Raw genomic sequence first — 17750 nt, 5'->3', positions numbered from 1 at the left:
AAGTGGAGGCTGCATTAAGCCATGATTGCACCACTGCACTCCAGCCTGGGAGACAGAGCGAGACCCTATCTCAAACAAACAAAAACAAAACAAAACAAAACAAAGAAACAGGCCAGGTGAAGTGGTTCATGCCTGTAATCCCAACACTTTGGGAGGCCAAGGCAGGTAGACCACTTGAAGTCCAGAGTTTGAGACCAGCCTGACCAACATGATGAAACCCTGTCTCTATCAAAAAAAAAATACAAAAATTAGCTGGGCGTGGTGGTGCACACCTGTAGTCCTAGCTACTCGGGAGGCTGAAGTGGAAGAATCGCTTGAACCCAGGAGGCAGAGGATGCAGTGAGCCGAGATCAAACCACTGCACTCCAGCCTTGGCAACAGAGTAAGATCTTGTCTCAAACAACAGCAACAACAAACCCCCAAATCAATCTAAGGTGGAATATGTGTAAAAATAAACTATTTCTATAACTGCAATAGACTCACAGCTGGACATTTAACTGCAGTTTGGCTCCCTCAGTGAATTTTTCTGTTTTGTGCACAGATGGGGAACTAATCCTTAGTGGGCATCCACACTATATTTCAGGCTCTTTCAGAAATACTGTCCTGCTTGTATTTGTTTATTTATTCATTTCCTGATGTTTCCAGAAAAGATTTGAGACCACTTATAAAAATACACACAATACAACAGGATAGAAAAACAGACAAATAAATTAGACCAAAGGGTAAGTTAGGGCAGAAAAAAAAATTGTGTATAAAGCTGGTGCGCAGAAATACAGACTGTGACATGCTGTTACCCAACTGCTAGTGGTTAGATGCAAATTGGGTTCTAAGTGTCCTGGAGTCCAAAGCACAGAGAAGAAAATATCCAGTTTCAAGAGTCACAGTGTCTGTAAGACATCCATTGCTCCAGGGAGGCATGGATTTCCTGGATCTGGAGTCTGAGGGTCATCCTCCCCGGGCTCCTTCTATGGAGGTCCCGGATGGAATGGCGAACAGCTTAGCATCATCTCAGCAATAAATGCCACCGTGAGTTTCCAACCTCTGTTTCTTATGCAGCTTTCAGCACAAGCCACAGCAATGTACCCATGCCAAGAAAGAATGTCCACATCTGACTCAGGAAATGAGATTCTCTCAGCATCTCAAGCACTGTGAGATCCAAACATAGAGCTCTTGGACTGACTATCTGGATACAGGGGAAGTTCCCAAAATACAGTTACGCATTGCTTAACCACGGGGATCTGTTCCGAAAAAGGCGTCATTAGGTGATTTTGTTGTTGTGCGAACATCGTGTACAAAACTTAGATGGTAGAGCCTACTCCACACCTAGGCTGTGTGACATAGCCTATTGCTTCTAGGCTCCACACCTATACAGCCTGTGACTGTACTAAATGCTGTGGGCAACAGTAACACAGTGGTGAATATTTGTGTCTCTAAGCATAAAACAGGCACAGTCAAAATACAGTGCCTTTGTCTTATGAGACCACCATCATATATGCAGTCCATCATGGACCGAAATCTTGTTATGTGGCCCATGACTGCGTCTAGGTTCATGTCTCTCAATCTTATTAAATTTACTATCTTTTTTGAGAAACAACACCATGCTCTCATTTTTGAGATTTCAAAATGAATATTGGGCATAAAAGTAAATCAAAGAAGCTGTCATGTAAGATGTGTCTTTTTGAAGTACAAGGACCCCCTGGTGGTTCTGACATTGAGAATTGAGGGCAACCCGTAAGAAATGTTGTGTGCTCCTCAGCTTCCACTCACCTAAAAATCAGGGCTTTTAATTTAATTCTGATAATCCTGTGATGTGCCATTATCAATGAATAAAGAAATAAGACTGAGAGGGTATAATTAGCCTACCCGAGCTAGGCAAGTCTGCTAGTATAGAGTTGGGATCAGACTACTGTCATCTCAGGAAGGCACACAGTGACCTGCTCACATTGCCAGGGCTGGACCTTGTACTGGAGCCCTCTGGTTGACAAGGCCAGCCGTCTAACCACTACATTGCAGGATGGGACTGCTCAGATGTGGCTGCTTTGTCTGACTTCTGTGTCCAAGTCCTTTCCACTTCCCCATATCCACAACACACTGAGAAAGAAAATTAAAGTATCCTTCCTAGATATTTGACTGGGTGATTCCAAATATTTTGGGGCTCACAGACCCCTTTGGGAATCTGACAAAAACTGTAAGTACCTACCTACACAAAAGCTTGCTTACAAGTTCAGGGAGCTCAGAGCACCAGGAAACTCTTCAGGTATCCACGGACTCAATGCTCAGGACCCACTTCATCCGTTAAGCACAGAACCTCAAATGCCCTTATAGACACCTCATGGCATTGTGCGTTTCACACATACGCAAACCCTTCCTGCGCTTGAACGACCTGAGCCTGGGAGCCTCCTTACATTTTGCATCCCAGGTGTGTCTTGTTTGCCTCCCACTGGTCCAGGTTCAGCATCCTAGGTACCAAAGTGTGCAAAAAGACCAGCAGCAAGTCGTGACGAGAAGGCACATGAGAAAACTTCCTTGCATACAATGTGGGAAGCACCAGCCCTTTGATGAAGGGGTTGCACAAGCCCCACAGTGGACGAGGAGGAGCCTCCTCTATGACTTAGGCTCTAGATCCCCATCCCACGGTTCTGTTCCGTTCTCATGTCTGAGCTCGGGGGTGGGTGCAACTGCTCCCACTGCACACTCCCAGCTGGCAGGTGCAGAGCCAGACAGACCTGGCTGGCAGGAAGCCGCAGTGCTTTCCTCTATACCACACTGTCTGCAGGAAGTGGAATGTGCCAGAGGCCTTAGATGCATCTTTTCTTTCTTCCAAAGGTCCTGTCAAAACCCCAGCATGCTGATGGCACTGGAGTATACCACAGTTAGGGATGATCATTCAATTATCTTTGCGTTTCCTTTTTCAAGCTTTCATCCTCATGTCTTAACCTGGATTTTCATTCAAGGTTTTGCCCTTGTCTCTTTAACTCAAGAACCACTTTACCAGATACCCCTGGGGGGCAGGCACTGTGCTGGGTGCTGCAGATACCCCTGGGGGGCAGGCACTGTGCTGGGTGCTGCAGATACCCCTGGGGGGCAGGCACTGTGCTGGGTGCTGCAGATACCCCTGGGGGGCAGGCACTGTGCTGGGTGCTGCAGATACCCCTGGGGGGCAGGCACTGTGCTGGGTGCTGCAGATACCCCTGGGGGGCAGGCACTGTGCTGGGTGCTGGGGCCTCGAGGCACATGTAGGGCCTGTCCTTGTCCTCAGGAGCTTCCCAGAGAACCTGGCAGGCCTGCAAACCAGAGCCCTGGGCGTGTGCTGTTGGTTGCTGGGGACACACAAATGGGCTTGGGCACTGTGATTAGGAGGAGACATTCGCACCTGCCCTGGATGTCAGAGCAAATGCAAGTTGCCTAGGTGGGAAGGTGGGGAAGGGATTCAGGCAAGCAGGAGCATGCCACAGAACATTCCAGAAATGTGAGGACTGCTAGGGGGTGGCAGCAGGTTGGCAGTGGAGTAGCAGATGTGACAGGAAAGGCACTTCAGCCCCACGTGTAATCACCACCTTTCAGCTGTGATTTTCCTGTGAGAGTTTTGTGATTGATTTCTATCTCAGTATCTTGAGATTTCCATCTACGTGCTGTCTTCCTGCAGCTTCATCATTCTTTTTTCCTCCTCACCTGCTTCGGAAGCTTTTCTCTAATCAGGCGCAGCATCGCCTTTGAACAGGGCTCACCTGCTCTGCTGGACCTGCAGAGGGGGCCAGGTTTCTCTGTCTTGCTGTTACCTCTCCACACACGTGAACCCTGCACGCCAGGATGCTGGCCACCTGTGACCAGTCCCCAAGGCTGCAGACCCCAGGCCACAGGTGGGCTCACAAGGTCAGAGTCCTCACTCAAACAGGAGCTGGCCCTTTGAGTCCCCTCTCTACATCCTGGAGGCCACAGTTTACTCTCCAGGAAGGTCTGCCCAGCCCAGCTCACAGCCACTTGGCTGTCCAGATTCTGTGAGGCTGGTTGAGCCCAGAGGACAGCAGATTCCATCTGGCTGGAATGCTATACTCCCCCAGGGGCCTGGGTCCTTACTCCCTCCATTCCTGGCTTTCTGCTTCCTTCCTGGAGAGGAGTCAGGTCTGGGTAGCTGGGCCTGTGCTTGGGGTGCCAGGAGCCTGCACCAGTGCAGTGAGTTTGGCTGGGTAGATGAGGGTGTATTCAGTCCTGCAGCCCCTGCCACAGAGCAAAGGCTCAAAAATGCATGCTGGGGCTGGGCGTGGTGGCTCACACCTGTAATCCCAGCACTTTGGGAGGCGAGATGGGTGAATCGCGAGGTCAGGAGATAGAGACCATCCTGGCTAACACAGTGAAACCCTGTCTCTACTAAAAATACAAAAAATTATCTGGGAGTGGTGGCGGGCACCTGTAGTCCCAGCTACTCGGGAGGCTGAGGCAAGAGAATGGCATGAACCCAGGAGGTGGAGCTTGCAGTGAGCCGAGATGGTGCCACTGCACTCCAGCCTGGGCAACAGAGCAAGACTCCGTCTCAAAAAAAAAAAAAAAATTGCATGCTGGGCCAGTCCCAGTGACTCTTGCCTGCAATCCCAGTACTGTGGGAGGCCAAGGTGGGAGGATGGCTTGAAGCCAGCGGTTGGAGACCAGCCTAGGCAACAAAGCGAGATCCCATCTCTTCAAAAAATAAGATTAAAAAATTAGCCAGGCATAGCAGCATACCTGTGGTCCCAGCTACTCAGGAGGCTGAGGTGGGAGGATCGCTTGAGCCCAGGAGGTCAGTGCTGCAGTGAGCTATGATCTCTTGCCACTGCACTCCAGCCTGGGCGACAGAGCAAGACCCCATCTCTGAAAAACAAAAAACATGAACAAAAAACAACCCCCACAAAACCCATTGAACATCACGACAACAAAAAAATCATCCATGAGAAATACCACGAAAAGAGGCAAATACAGAGCTATTCTGGAGTAAGGTAGGGGTTGGGAGAGAGAATGATGGATGGTCAAAAATGCAAAAGGCCTGCTATATTCCAGAATGTTCAAAGAGTGGGTGCGACCGCCAGGCCATGAACGCCAGTTTTCCCAAGAATGCTCAGGATTTGGCTACTTCTGCTCTGAGGAAGAATGAGTCTAATTTTTCTTTTAACTCTTTATTTTGAGGTAATTTTAGATTTGGAGAAAAATTACAAGGATAGTACGGAGAATTTCCATATTCCCTTCACCAGGTTCTTCTAATGTGAACACCTTACCTAACCATGGTACGTTTGCCAGAACTAAGGAGTAATTGTTACCATAATATTAGCAAGACCCCAGACCTTATCTAGATTTCACCTATTTTTCCACTAATGACCTTTGCGGTGTTGTTCTGGGATCCAATACAGGATGTGAATTCTGGGTTTGGGTGTCCTGACCGTCATGCCTCCTCTGATCTGTGACACTTTGCCTGTCTTTCTTCGTTTTTCATGACCTTGACATTTTTGAAGATGAAATATGATGTGGAATCTTCGCCAATTTGGATTTTTTAATCATGATGAGTTCTCACGATTAGACTGGGGCTATGAGTTGGCGGGGAGAACCGCACTGTCATGGCAGTTCACAATAGCAGCCCAGCTTATTCCTGGTGATGCTAAGCTTGATCCCTTGGTGAAGCTGGCGTCTGCAGGTTTCTCTACTGCAGAGCTACTATTTCTCCCTTTCCATACTCCTAGTCCAGGCCTCACTCAAGGTGAGGGGAATTAAGCCCCACTCTCCCGAGGGAGGAGGATCTGCACATATTAGAGCAAATTCTTCTCTGTTACTGTGAACGCACGATTCCTTAGTTCCTTGGCAATGTGGGTGGATGAGGGTGAACTTCATCCACCCACATTACCAGATAAATGGAAATGTTGTCAAAGCCTTTCAATTTAAACAAATCCTTTCAAAATATGTGATCAACTATGCTTCCTTTTCACAGTTGGTGTTTCCTGGCGAAATAGATCTCTTAACCAAGAAGATCATCATTACGTCTATTCAGTTACCCCCATCCCCGAATGGCTGAAACATGGAACAACTTCATTCAGAAACAAACAAAATGAAACGAAAGCAACAACCAGTCATTTGCTTTGAGCCAGATGCTCCCCGCGCATGACCGCTGACCTCCGTCAGCTCTGTGCAGTCAATATCACCTCCTATCAAGAGGCCGAGTGACTCGCCGGGAGCGCAGAAGTGGCCTGTGTGTGCCCACCCAACCCCCTCTCCACATCCCATGTCCTTTCTTTCCTCTGTGGCACATTCACTGCCTTTTCCAAAAAGCAGAATCTACCCTGGATGGATGAACTTTTATAAATTAAAATTCTCAAAACTGGAAACGCAGAAACCATGGAGCAATCTATTCATAGCTTAGGCAGCGATCCCATTCATGCCTCTTCCTCCGTCTGTGGCACCCACAGCAATGTCCTTGCCTGCTTGCCCCACTGCTGGTCTTAGAGCACCATTTACACAATTTAAAGAAGACGATAAAGAACCCGGAAGACACAGGGCCTTACCTTGGCAATGCTTCAGTGGTGTTTCACCATAGCTCTTCAAATCCCAGCACCCTTACAGTGGAGCAGACTTCTAGCGACAACCAGCAACTTCCAACACCATCCTAAAGCAAAAGCCAGTCCCAGATGAATTCTTCTCATCTCAATCAGTTTTCATGGCTTGTGGCTTTCTACCGGCAGCAGACAGAGGTGGCAGCACCCCCCGTCTGCGATCAGAGCCTCCCCAGCCCCCAATGAGCAAGTGCAGCAGGGGCTCCGCCCTCCAGCTGAGCCCTCCTCAAGCTCCTGTGGGCTCCCTGGGCTTGGGGGTGTCCCTCTGCTCCAGGAAAACTTGTGAGGAAGGACCATGAGTAGCTGCCCTTTCTCTGGCCCTGGGCCACGTGGGTCTGTTAGCAGAAAGTTTTCTCATGGGGTTTTGGTTTAACAGCACGGCTGGTGTTTTAACTGCACCAAGTCCGGCAGAGTTAGCAAACCTCCACGCTGACTCTACAAGGTAATTTGCCTTGCCTTGTGGACAAATGCTGCGGATCTCATGGAGAGAGCTTAGGCTCTGCCATGTGCCATCTGTGTGCACCACGGCAGCCGTTCTCTTGGCCTCGCTGGTTTTGTTTTGTCTTTAAATGATGCTAATAATAGCTAGCTCACAGGATACTATCAGCATTAAATGGTAGAATGGGTATGAATGGTGGGCATAGAATTGGTGCTTGGTTAAAGCTAATTTCCCATGTGTTTTATAGCACCCTAGCTAGTAGTTGACTTGGATCTCAGAGCCTCTTCAATGGTGAAAATTTACTTGGCTATGAAAACTCAGAGGAGTAGAGAACAAGAATAATGGAGGTAATGGGAGAAGGATCCCAACATCAAGAGTACTGAGTGGTGTCTGGAGTGGTGGGTGGCATCCTGTACACAGCAGTCGAGGGACCAATGGGACCAGGATGGTTTCTGTGATGACCTCAGAGTCTCGCTGGTCCATCCAGACACAGTGAGCCACTGGTGAGCTGGTTCCTTTCCACTAGTGTCTTGATACTGGCTTATAAGAGGAAGTCACTCAGTGGGCTCTCTCTTCTCCCTTCATAGTCTTGGATCCTTGAGAATGGGTGTGGGAGGCAGACAAGGCAGCTTCTACCCCACGGTCCAGAATCTCAGTTTCCTCATGGAGTTCATTTCCTTGGATGGGACTAAGACAATACTGAGCTGTGAGTTGCAGGTTTGACAGGTGTTCATGTCAACAGAGGCAGCAACGCAGAGTTCTGGGGTTTTAAGACACTATGGAAATAATCTGTTTCACTTCCCCAAGGGGTTTTTGTGAGAATAAATGGATTCACACATAAAAAGTATCTATTACCGTATTTCGTACATAATAAACTCCAAATACCTGGAAGCTGATGTGAATGTGGCTAATTGCTTTAAGTTCCAAAGTTGATCTTCTCTACATGGTAGCAAAGGGCTCAGAACAATGTCCAGAACCCTGGGCCTGCTCAGTCCATGGCAGCTCCTGTTAATTTACTCTTACATTCGTCTCCTGATACCTACTACGCAGACCCAAACATGAAACCTAAGTTCCAAACTCTGCGAGCTTCTGATTTAAAAAGTGACTGATTTGAGATGAGATGACTTAGTCTTCCTATTTCAATTCAATTAATGCAGCAGTGTTTTTCTGAACACCTGCTCTGTGGTAAGCACCTGCTGGAGGCTGGGGGTACCAATGCAGCTACGCTCCATCCTCCTCTGAGGGTCTCAGGCTAAGGAGGTTGGGGAAGGGGCCTGATAAGGAGATCACTGCAGTGGAGCACAGTAAGAGGCCTCAATGGGGCACAGTGCTAGACCAGAGGCGGGGGCAATAATTCTATCAGGGGTAACTGGGGGAAGCTGCCAAGGAGATGGCTTTGAACATGATTCGTGACTAAGACTCCTACAGACTCTCAGAGGTAGATCCCTGGGCTGAGTCTTTACTGAACCAGGATGTTGTGATGGTGCCTGAACCACCTCCAACATTTTGTCAGTAGGGCCTACATAGATGACTTTTGGACAACTTTTATGTACTTGGACTTGAGGATATAGAGAATGTAGCGGAGAGCAGGAAATCCAGCTTCCTACAAAGAGAATACATTTTCCGTCTATTCCAAGGTTAGAGTGGGAGGGATGTGAGAGTTTGCAGGGAGGTGTGCTGGCCCTTATGTGATCTGTGATAAAACATCACCATTCTGTCCACCCCAACAGACAGAGGTTGGAAAATCACAACAACAATACCAGACACACACACACACACACACACGATTCCAGCAGTCACTCAGAAAGAAAATAAGGAAATGACTTTGCTCGTGGGTTCCAGATGTCTGAGCAGAAGTGAAAGTTAATTTCAGCCATTTTCACCCTCACAGTCGCGGGCCCGTGATAAAGGCGGAAGAGAGGTGGGGAAAGGGCCCCGGGGAGAAGATGGGCACAGTGACACTTGTTCGGGGAGGCTGGGGAGTCTTTTGCTAGATACTTTTGTTAGAAAACCTCAAAGAGGGCGGGGCGCGGTGGCTCAAGCCTGTAATCCCAGCACTTTGGGAGGCCGAGACGGGTGGATCATGAGGTCAGGAGATCGAGACCATCCTGGCTAACACGGTGAAACCCCGTCCCTATTAAAAAATGTTAAAAAAAAAAACTAGCCGGGGGTGGTGGCGGGCGCCTGTAGTCCCAGCTACTCAGGAGGCTGAGGCAGGAGAATGGCGTGAACCCGGGAGGCAGAGCTTGCAGTGAGCTGAGATCCGGCCACTGCACTCCAGCCCGGGCAACAGAGCAAGACTCCGTCTCAAAAAAAGAAAAAAAAAAGAAAACCTCCTCAAAGAGATTTTCTCAAGGCTGGACTAGACTAGACCCCAGCTCTGAAACACCCAGTTCAGCGTTCAGCATCACTGGTTCTCCCATTTATTTTTGTACATTTGAGGTGACTTATGCAAAATTCAGCTCTCCTTCCATGTGCTTTCACCAGCCTCCTAATATCAGTACATCTCTGATCAAAATCAAAAGCTGTGGGCAATAGAGTATTTAAGTGGAAGAAACGTGAAACCAATCCAGTCCAAGATTCACCTCAGAAGGGTCTAAGAAGCTGGTCAATTTATTTTTGAAGAAAACTAGTATAAAACTAGACAAAATTGTCAAAACAACAATTTCTGGATACTAGAAAATGACCAAAAGCAGACAACAAACTGATAAGTGTTTAATCTTAAAAAGCTGCTCCTGCATCAAAATGGCCATGAGTCTGTGGACATCTTGCCTGAAGTTCCCCAGCCGCGGCATTAGGTTACCTAATGGGAATGGTGGGCTTGGTTTGAGGGCTGTCATTGAAAACCAGTAGCTAGGTGGGGTGCGGTGGTCATGCCTGTAATCACAACACTGAGGGGGCAGATCACTTGAGGTCAGGAGTTCAAGACCAGCCTGGACAACATGGTGAAACCCCATCTCTACTAAAAATACAAAAATTATTTTGGCATGGTGATGGGCACTTGTAGTCCTACCTACTCAGGAGGCTGAGGCACGGGAATCGCTTGAACCCAGGAGGTAGAGGTTGCAGTGAGCCGAGATCCCACCACTGCAAACCAGCATGGGTGACAGAGCGAGACTCCACCTCAAAAATAAATTAAATAAATAAATAAATGAATAAATAAATAAATAGATAGAAAGGAAACCAGTAGCTATACCAGCAGAAGGTGGTAGATTTGGTCTGGGATGGGGGAGATGAAAATCTGCAGTTTTATGGGTTAAAGTTCATGGAATCAGTTCTAGGGAGAAAATAAAAATCTGCAGCTTTACTGGCTTGAGGTTACAGCTTCTGCTCATGGTAGACAGGAGATCAGCCAGAATTGTGATGAGGAGAGCTTGGAAGTAAGAAAGCCATGAGAGGGCTGAGACAATAAACTCCCTGCACATCTCTGACTAGGGAAGAAACCCAAAAAAGGCAGCAAAAAGTGAGAGCCAAGGTAGACCTGAGGATGTGCAAAAAATTTTTTGTTTAGCTTAAAATTAATTTGTGTGTATTTAGGGGGTACAAGTGTATGTTTCTTATATGCATATATTGCATAGTGGTGAAGTCTGGGCTTTTAGTGTGCCCATCACCTAAATGGTAAACATTGTACCCAATAGGTAGTTTTTTTCTTCTTTGAGACAAGGTCTCACTCTGTCCCCCAAGCTGGAGTGCCATAGTGTGGTCAAAGCTCATTACAGCCTTGACCTCCTGGGCTCAAGTGATCCTCTCATCTCAGTCTCCAAGTAGCTGGGACCATAGGCATGTGCCACCACACCCAGCTAGTGTTTTGTATTTTTTGCAGAGACAGGGTTTTGCCATGTTGTTCCAGTAGGTACGTTTTCAGTCCTCACCCCCGTCTCACCCTCCCACCTTGCCTGAGTACTTGTACACATTAATGTGTTTCTCCAGCCACACACAGCTCTGGCAGCAGAGGGTGGGAGGCTTAGTTGTTCACGGTATCTGAGCGTTTAACTTCTGGCCAAATAATTGTCTCATCATCCTATAATACAGGAATCGAGGACACTGTTAGGGAGTCAGACTGAAAAACAAAGAAAAGTATTATAATCAAAACTGCACTGTAGTATTGGTGGCTGCACACCATGGAGGAGATTAATTCTGCAATTTAAGTCCAGAGAAGTTATAAAACAGAAAACCAACAACTTTTAGGAAAGTGAATGGAATCTAGAATCACTGCAATGTCTAGTTTTCAACCAGAAATTACTAGACATGCAATGAAACAGGAAAGTGTGATCAGAAAAACCAAAACAGACAATAGATTAAGACATGACGTCAAAGCAGTTGTTATAGCTATGCTCAAGGAATTAAAGAAAAATGTTCAAAGAATTAAATAAAATTATGTTAACAGTGAGCCAACATACTTTCAATAGATAAGTGGAAATTATAAAAAAAAAGAATCACATGAGATTTCTACAGCTGAAAATTACAAAAATTCACTACATGGGTTCAAGAGCAGATCTGAGATGGCAGAAGAAAGAAGCTGTACATATGAAGATAGAGCAGAAGTTATGCAATCCAAAGAACAGAGAACAAAATGTTAAGAAAAATTAACAGAGCCTTAGAGACCTGCCAGACAATATAAAGTGTTCAAACACAAATGTAATAGGAGTCTCAAAAGGAGAGGAAAGAGAAAGAGGCACAGAAAAATTGTTTAAAAAAAAAAAAAAAGTTGAAAAGTCTCCATGTGAGTAAATACCATTAACTTACAGAGTCAAGAAACTGAATAAACCCAAAGTAAAAAAAAAAGAATCACACCTAGACATAGTCAAAACGCCAGGAGTCAATTAAAGGAGATAACATTGCAAGCAGTAAGAGAAAGAGAGAGAAACAGAGATATATCACATTAAAGACAATATGATTGATGGTTGATTTCTCATCAGAAACAATAGTGGCTGGATGGTGATGGAATAACATGTTTAAAGGGCTGGAAAAAACAATAAAAACAAGAACAAGGATTTTCACCTACAAATTTACTATCTAATAAAACTACCCTTCAAAAATTGAGGTGAAATTGTATTTTTCCAGATAAGCAAAACAGGGAATTTCGTTCTGTTGGACTTACACTCAAGAAAAATTAAAGGCAATCCTTTAAAATGACAGAAAATAATATCAGATAGTAACCCAGTTCACAGACAGAAAAGAAGAGCACTGGGAATGGTAAGCATGTAGGTAAAGTGAAAATATATAACATAATAATAAAAACATAAAATGTATGTGTATACATTACTTTTTCTTCTTTTAACTTTGAAACACATACACAATTATTTAAATCAGAAATTATAATGCCCTACTGTGGGTTTATAGCACAGTATACATGACAATAACAGCACAGAGGAGGGAGGGTAAGAAATGAAGCTATAATTGTGCAGTTTCTATTTTTTACCAAAAAAAGTAAATCAGTATGAATTTAAAGTAGATTATGCTAAATTGAAGATGCATATTGTAATCCCTGCAGCAACTACTAAGGAAAAAAGATTCAAAGAAAGAGAGTTAAAAAATAAACGGAAGAATTTAAATGGTATATTAAAAATATTTTAATATAAAGGTAGTTGGCCAAGCACTGTGGCTTAAGCATGTCATCCTTAAGCAATTGTGGCTTAAGCCATTTGGGTGGCTAATGTGGGAGGATTGCTTGAGTCAGGAGTGCAAGACCAGCCTGGGCAACATGGCAAAACCCTGTCTCTACAAAAAATACAAAAATTAGTCGGATGTGGTGGCATGCACCTGTGGTCCTAGCTACTCAGGTGTCTGAGATGGAAAGATCATTTGAGCCTGGGAGGTAGAGGTTGCAGTGAGCCATGATTGTGCCACTGCACTCCAGCCTGTGTGACAGAGTGAGAACCTGTCTCAAAAATAAATTAAAAAATAAAATAACAAAAGTAGTCAATTAAAGAAGAACAGAGGAACAAAAAGGACATGACAAGTAGAAAAAATAACAAAATTCTAAATGTAAATTCAAACATAAAAAACTTTATTATTTGAAAAAAATTAAACACTCCAATGAAAATGCAAAGACTGTTAGACTGAAAAGAAAGCAAGACCCAATTCTATGCTGGCTGCGAAAAATAAACTTTAATTTCAATGACAAACAGATTAAAAGTAAAAGGATCCAAAAAAACTACATACCATGTGAACAATAAATAGATTACAACTGGAGTACCTATATTAATATCAGACAAAATAGACTTTAAGATAACACATATTACTGGGCAAAAGGGTGACTTCATAACAAGAAAAGAGCAAGCAATAGCCAGAGATGTCAAAATTATATTCACGTACCTTTTTAAAAAGCCCTAAAACATGTGAGGCAAAATCTGACTGAATTAAAAGTTTCAATACACAATATACCAATTACAGTTGAAGATTTTGATACTTTTCTTTCAGTAATTGATAGAACAACTGTAGAGAAAGTCAGAAAGGATAAAAAAGAACTGAAGAACATTATCAAACAACTTGCGTAAACTGACATATATAAGCAATCCACCCAGAATATCCATTATTTTCAAGCTTACATAAAACATCACCAGGAAAACCCTATGTAAGCCATAGGGTCTTAAAGAAAGTCTCAATGACTATAAAAGGAATAAAATTATGCAAAGCATATTCTCCAACCATAATGGAATTAAATTAGAAATCAATAACAGAAATGATTTGGTTAAATTTATTTGGTGTAAATTAAACAACACACTTCTAAATAACCCCAAAGAAGAAATTAAATGAAAAATTAAGAAATATATTGACCTAAATCAAAATGAAAGTGTAACATAAAATTTTAGGGCAGCAGCTAAAAAATTAGAGGGAAATTTGTAGCTATAAATATTAATATTAGAAAAAACACAAGGTTGGTCTACAATCACTGAAAAAGAAGAACAAGTGAAACACAATGTAAGTAAAAGGAAATTAATAAATTAGAGCAGAAATCAATGAAATAAAAGACAAATAAAGAAAAGAGACAATCAGTGAAACCAAAGATGGGCTTGATAAATCTAGCTATCAACAAAGAAAAGAGAAGACTCTATTTTCATCCCAGAATCTCCAGAAATTTCAGGAATTAGAAGTGAGGGTAAGTTTTCACAGAATGTGTACTTGGTTCACTTGATGCTATACCATAAATCTTATAGGATTTCTTCATTTTTAAAAATTCTTTTTCACACCTCTGACTGTAATTTCAAATTACTTGTCTTCGAGTTAACTGATTCTTCTGCGCAAGTCTGCTGTTGAAACTCTCTACTGCATTTCTCATTTCATTGATTGTATCCTGTAACTCTAGAATTTCTGCTTGGTTCTTTTTTTTTTTTTTTTTTTTTTTAATTATTTCTATCTCCTGAACATCTCCTTTTGTTCATGCACTCTCTTCCTGAGTTCAGGAACTCCGTTTTCCTATAGCTCACCGAGCTTCTTTAAAATAATATTTTGAATTCTTTGTCAGGAAATTCATAGATCTCAATTTTGAGGGGGTTATTTACTAGACATTTATTGTGTTCATTTGTTGCTGTCATGCTTCCTTGATTTTTTTGTGTACCTTTTAGCCTTGCCTTGGTGCCTTCACATAAAGGAGTAGCCACCTCTTCCAGAGTTTACAAACTGGCTTTGGTAGGAAAAGGCCTTTACCTATGGGTGGGCACAAGGTTACTGGTTGAAAAGGGTTGTGAGTAGTGCTGGGTTCGGCACAAGGTCCAGGGATGCTGATTCTAAGGCATGCAGAGGTGCCATTTCTGGGTGCACTTGGTGATGCCAAGTCTGACCAGTGGGTACATGGCCACCATTAGTGATGGGTCTGATTGGCAGGTACACATAATGGGATGGGGTGCAAGAATGCACATGGTGGTGACTCCAGCCTTGGGGGAGGCATAGTGGTGACTCAGGTCCCAGGAAAGGAGCAGTAATGGCTCTGGCTCTGGAGGGGCACAGTGCTATGGGCTTTGAGCAGCTCTGTCAGTTAGGTTCAGCATTAATGAAGACTGTGTGGTCCTCCATGGCAAAGGCTGTGGGTGCCTGTGGCAGCAAGCAGTAAGGGCTGTTAGTGTCCTCAGTTGTAAAGGCTTCCAGGGTCCTCCTGCTATCCTTTTTTCCCACTGGAGGAAGTTGTGACCAAGGGTGTACCTCTTGGCATCCGAGCTATGCCAGCGTGGGATTGGGGTGATACAAATGAAATGCTTCCAGCAGTTTTCTACGTGGCTGTCTTCTGTTACTGCAATCCGCTGGGGTGTTTCAGCTTTCTAATTATACTTTGGAGTTCTCTCAGAGCCATTTTCATACATGGGTAGTTGTTAAATCATCGTTTTTATGGGTGAACAGGGTGTGACTGCCTAGTCTGCCTTTTTGCTGATACCACTTCATCTCTATTTCATTTTCTAAAGTTGGTTTTGTCCAACTAAGTTGATTTTCACTACCACTCAGGCATCAAGCCTCACAGAGCAAAAGCAAAAACAAACCCCCAAAGCCACTGGTGTGGAGTGTTCAGAAGGAACTTTTTTTCAGCCTCAGAAGCAACTGAGTCCAGCATAATGAGCACTTTACCATCATGCATCTCAAAGTTGAAATTTTAGTTACATAAACTTACCAGCCGTGAGATTCCACCTGTGTCACTTCACAGCTGAGCCTCAGTTTTCCCATCTCCAAAACTAAGGTTACAAGAGTTCTTAGAGTTCTTGTGAGAGCAGGCTGTAAAGTGGCTGGCCCTCAAAAGGCACTCAGAAAATGTTCATTAAGTTTTCTTTTAAATTAAAGGCAAGATGCCCAAATAGTGTGGGTCTTTACACGTGGGTTCTCATGTGTCTCTGAAAAAGCTTAGTGGTTAACTTAACACCTTGGAGTCTAGAGCAAGACTCCATGGGCTCGAACCCTGCCACAGACATTCAACAGCTCCAAGAATTGGAAGAGTTGCCCAACCTAGCTGTGGTTAGTTTCCTTGCCTTAAAATGGGGATAGTAATAACACCTATCTCTTTGTGAGGATTCAACAAGCTGAAGTATACAAAGCATTTAGAATAGTTCCTAACGTACGAGACATTTACCATCATCACTGTGGCCACGATGACTGGACACATGAAATGAATGACAGTCAGGAGGGAACCAAGGCTCCCTTATTCTGAACTGAGGTAAAGAAGGAACTCAGAAGGACTCAGTGATTTCCCTTCCCTTCCCTTCCCTTCCCTTCCCTTCCCTTCCCTTCCCTTCCCTTCCCTTCCTTTCCCCTTTCTTCCTTCCTTCCTCCCTCCCTCTCCTTCTCTTTCTTTCTTCCTCCCTCTCCTTCCCTCCCTTCCTCGCTCTCTCTCTCTTTCGATCATTCGTTCGTTCGTTTGTTCTCACTCTGTTGCCCAGGCTGGAGTGTAGTGGTATGATCATGGCTCATTACAGCCTCGACCTCCCAGGCTCAAGTGACCCTGTCACCTCAGCCTCCCAAGTAGCTGGGGCTACAGCTGCCTGTCACTTTGCCTGGCTTCTTTTTAAAAACTTTTCATAGAGACGGGGTCTCGTCATGTTGCCCAGGCTGGAAACTCAGTTATTTCTAAAGTCCTCCTAAAGTCTGTATTCTGCACATCTTGAAATTCTGTGGATAGAGTTTGCTATGAAGGGCATTGTGTTTCCCTAAAATTCGTATGCTGGAGGTCTGACCCTAGCACCTCAGAATGACTATACTTCGGGATAGAGCCCTAAAGGGGTGATTACATTAAAATGAGTTATTTCAGGAGGGCCTGTGTCCAACATGACTGGTGTCCTTATAAGACGAGGAAGCACACAGAGACACCAGGGATGTGTGTGCACAGAGGAGAGATGGTGTGAGAACACGGGGGAAGAGAGCTGTCTGCAAATCAAGGAGAGAGGCCTCAGAAGGAACCAAACCAGCAGGCACTTTGATCTTGGACTTCCAGCCTCCAGAATTGTGAGACAATAACCTTCTTTTGTTTAAGCCACCCAGTCTTGTGGCATTTTGTTATGGCAGCCTGAGCAGACTGATACAGAGTTCCATGGACAGCCACAGGCTGGGTACTTTAAACTGACTGCCTGCCCTCTGAGAACATGGACAAAATAGTTTGGGGCCATCTGTAGAAGACTGTGGATGCTGTTCTTTTTAGTTTTGCCTCAGTGTTTTGTTCGGTTGGTGTTTTTATCTACCTTTCAAAATTCCCCGTCCCCCTTCCTCTGGTAAGAACAGTGCTCCCTGGTCACAGGGGAGAGTCATGACCCGGTGCCTGCTGATTATAATGCCCCACTTTTCTGATGACAGGCATTGCTCTGTGGAGTGGTTTCTGGCCCCAGCACGCCCCCCTACAGCCGTTTGGGGGATTGCCATGCAGAGAATAGTCATAACAGCTAACATTGATTGCACTCTTACTATGACCACCTCCTGTTTCAATTTCTTTTCAGGTATTATCTCCTCTAGTACTCAGATATCTCTGTGAGATACTGGAGTTTCTTTTACTGTTCTCTGAGAAGTTAAGTGACTTGTCCAAAATCACAAGGTTAGTAAAAGGCTGAGCCAGGGCCGCAAGCCAGAGAGCCCTACCTCACGGCCCAAGCCCTCTGTGGAGGTCAGCAAGCTCCAGCTGCTGGTGGGTGTTTTCCTGATGACACGGAGAAGGCCTGTGTGTAGTCATGGACAGATACTGAGTGGTTTGGGGTGACAGCACTGGGAGAACGAGGCAGCAGATTCATCCTATGTGGTCACACCCTCCACAGGGTGATGCTGATGTCCTTTAC

General features: G+C 44.7%; 1 protein-coding gene and 1 long non-coding RNA gene across 3 annotated transcripts in view; one reads left to right on the top strand and one right to left on the bottom strand.

The window, feature by feature from the left end:
* Positions 1 to 6742, bottom strand: part of BLK (BLK proto-oncogene, Src family tyrosine kinase) — a 73762-nt gene extending 67020 nt beyond the window's left edge. For both annotated transcript variants that reach the window (XR_004428911.1, XM_033177070.1), the window contains exon 1: positions 6522 to 6742. The gene's annotated coding sequence lies outside the window, so the exon portion shown is untranslated. The remainder of the gene's footprint in view (positions 1 to 6521) is intronic.
* A 161-nt stretch (positions 6743 to 6903) lies between these two features.
* On the top strand, positions 6904 to 7899 carry LOC117063425. Its single transcript, XR_004428922.1, has 2 exons — positions 6904 to 7011; positions 7256 to 7899. It is a non-coding gene; the product is annotated as an uncharacterized LOC117063425 (long non-coding RNA).
* The last annotated feature ends 9851 nt before the right edge of the window (positions 7900 to 17750 follow it).

The sequence above is a fragment of the Trachypithecus francoisi genome, unplaced genomic scaffold (genome assembly GCF_009764315.1).
Source record: "Trachypithecus francoisi isolate TF-2019V2 unplaced genomic scaffold, Tfra_2.0 Contig01554, whole genome shotgun sequence".
Classification (NCBI taxonomy): domain Eukaryota; kingdom Metazoa; phylum Chordata; class Mammalia; order Primates; family Cercopithecidae; genus Trachypithecus; species Trachypithecus francoisi.
The sequence above is the reverse complement of the archived record's forward strand: the minus strand, read 5'-3'. Positions and strand labels throughout refer to the sequence as shown.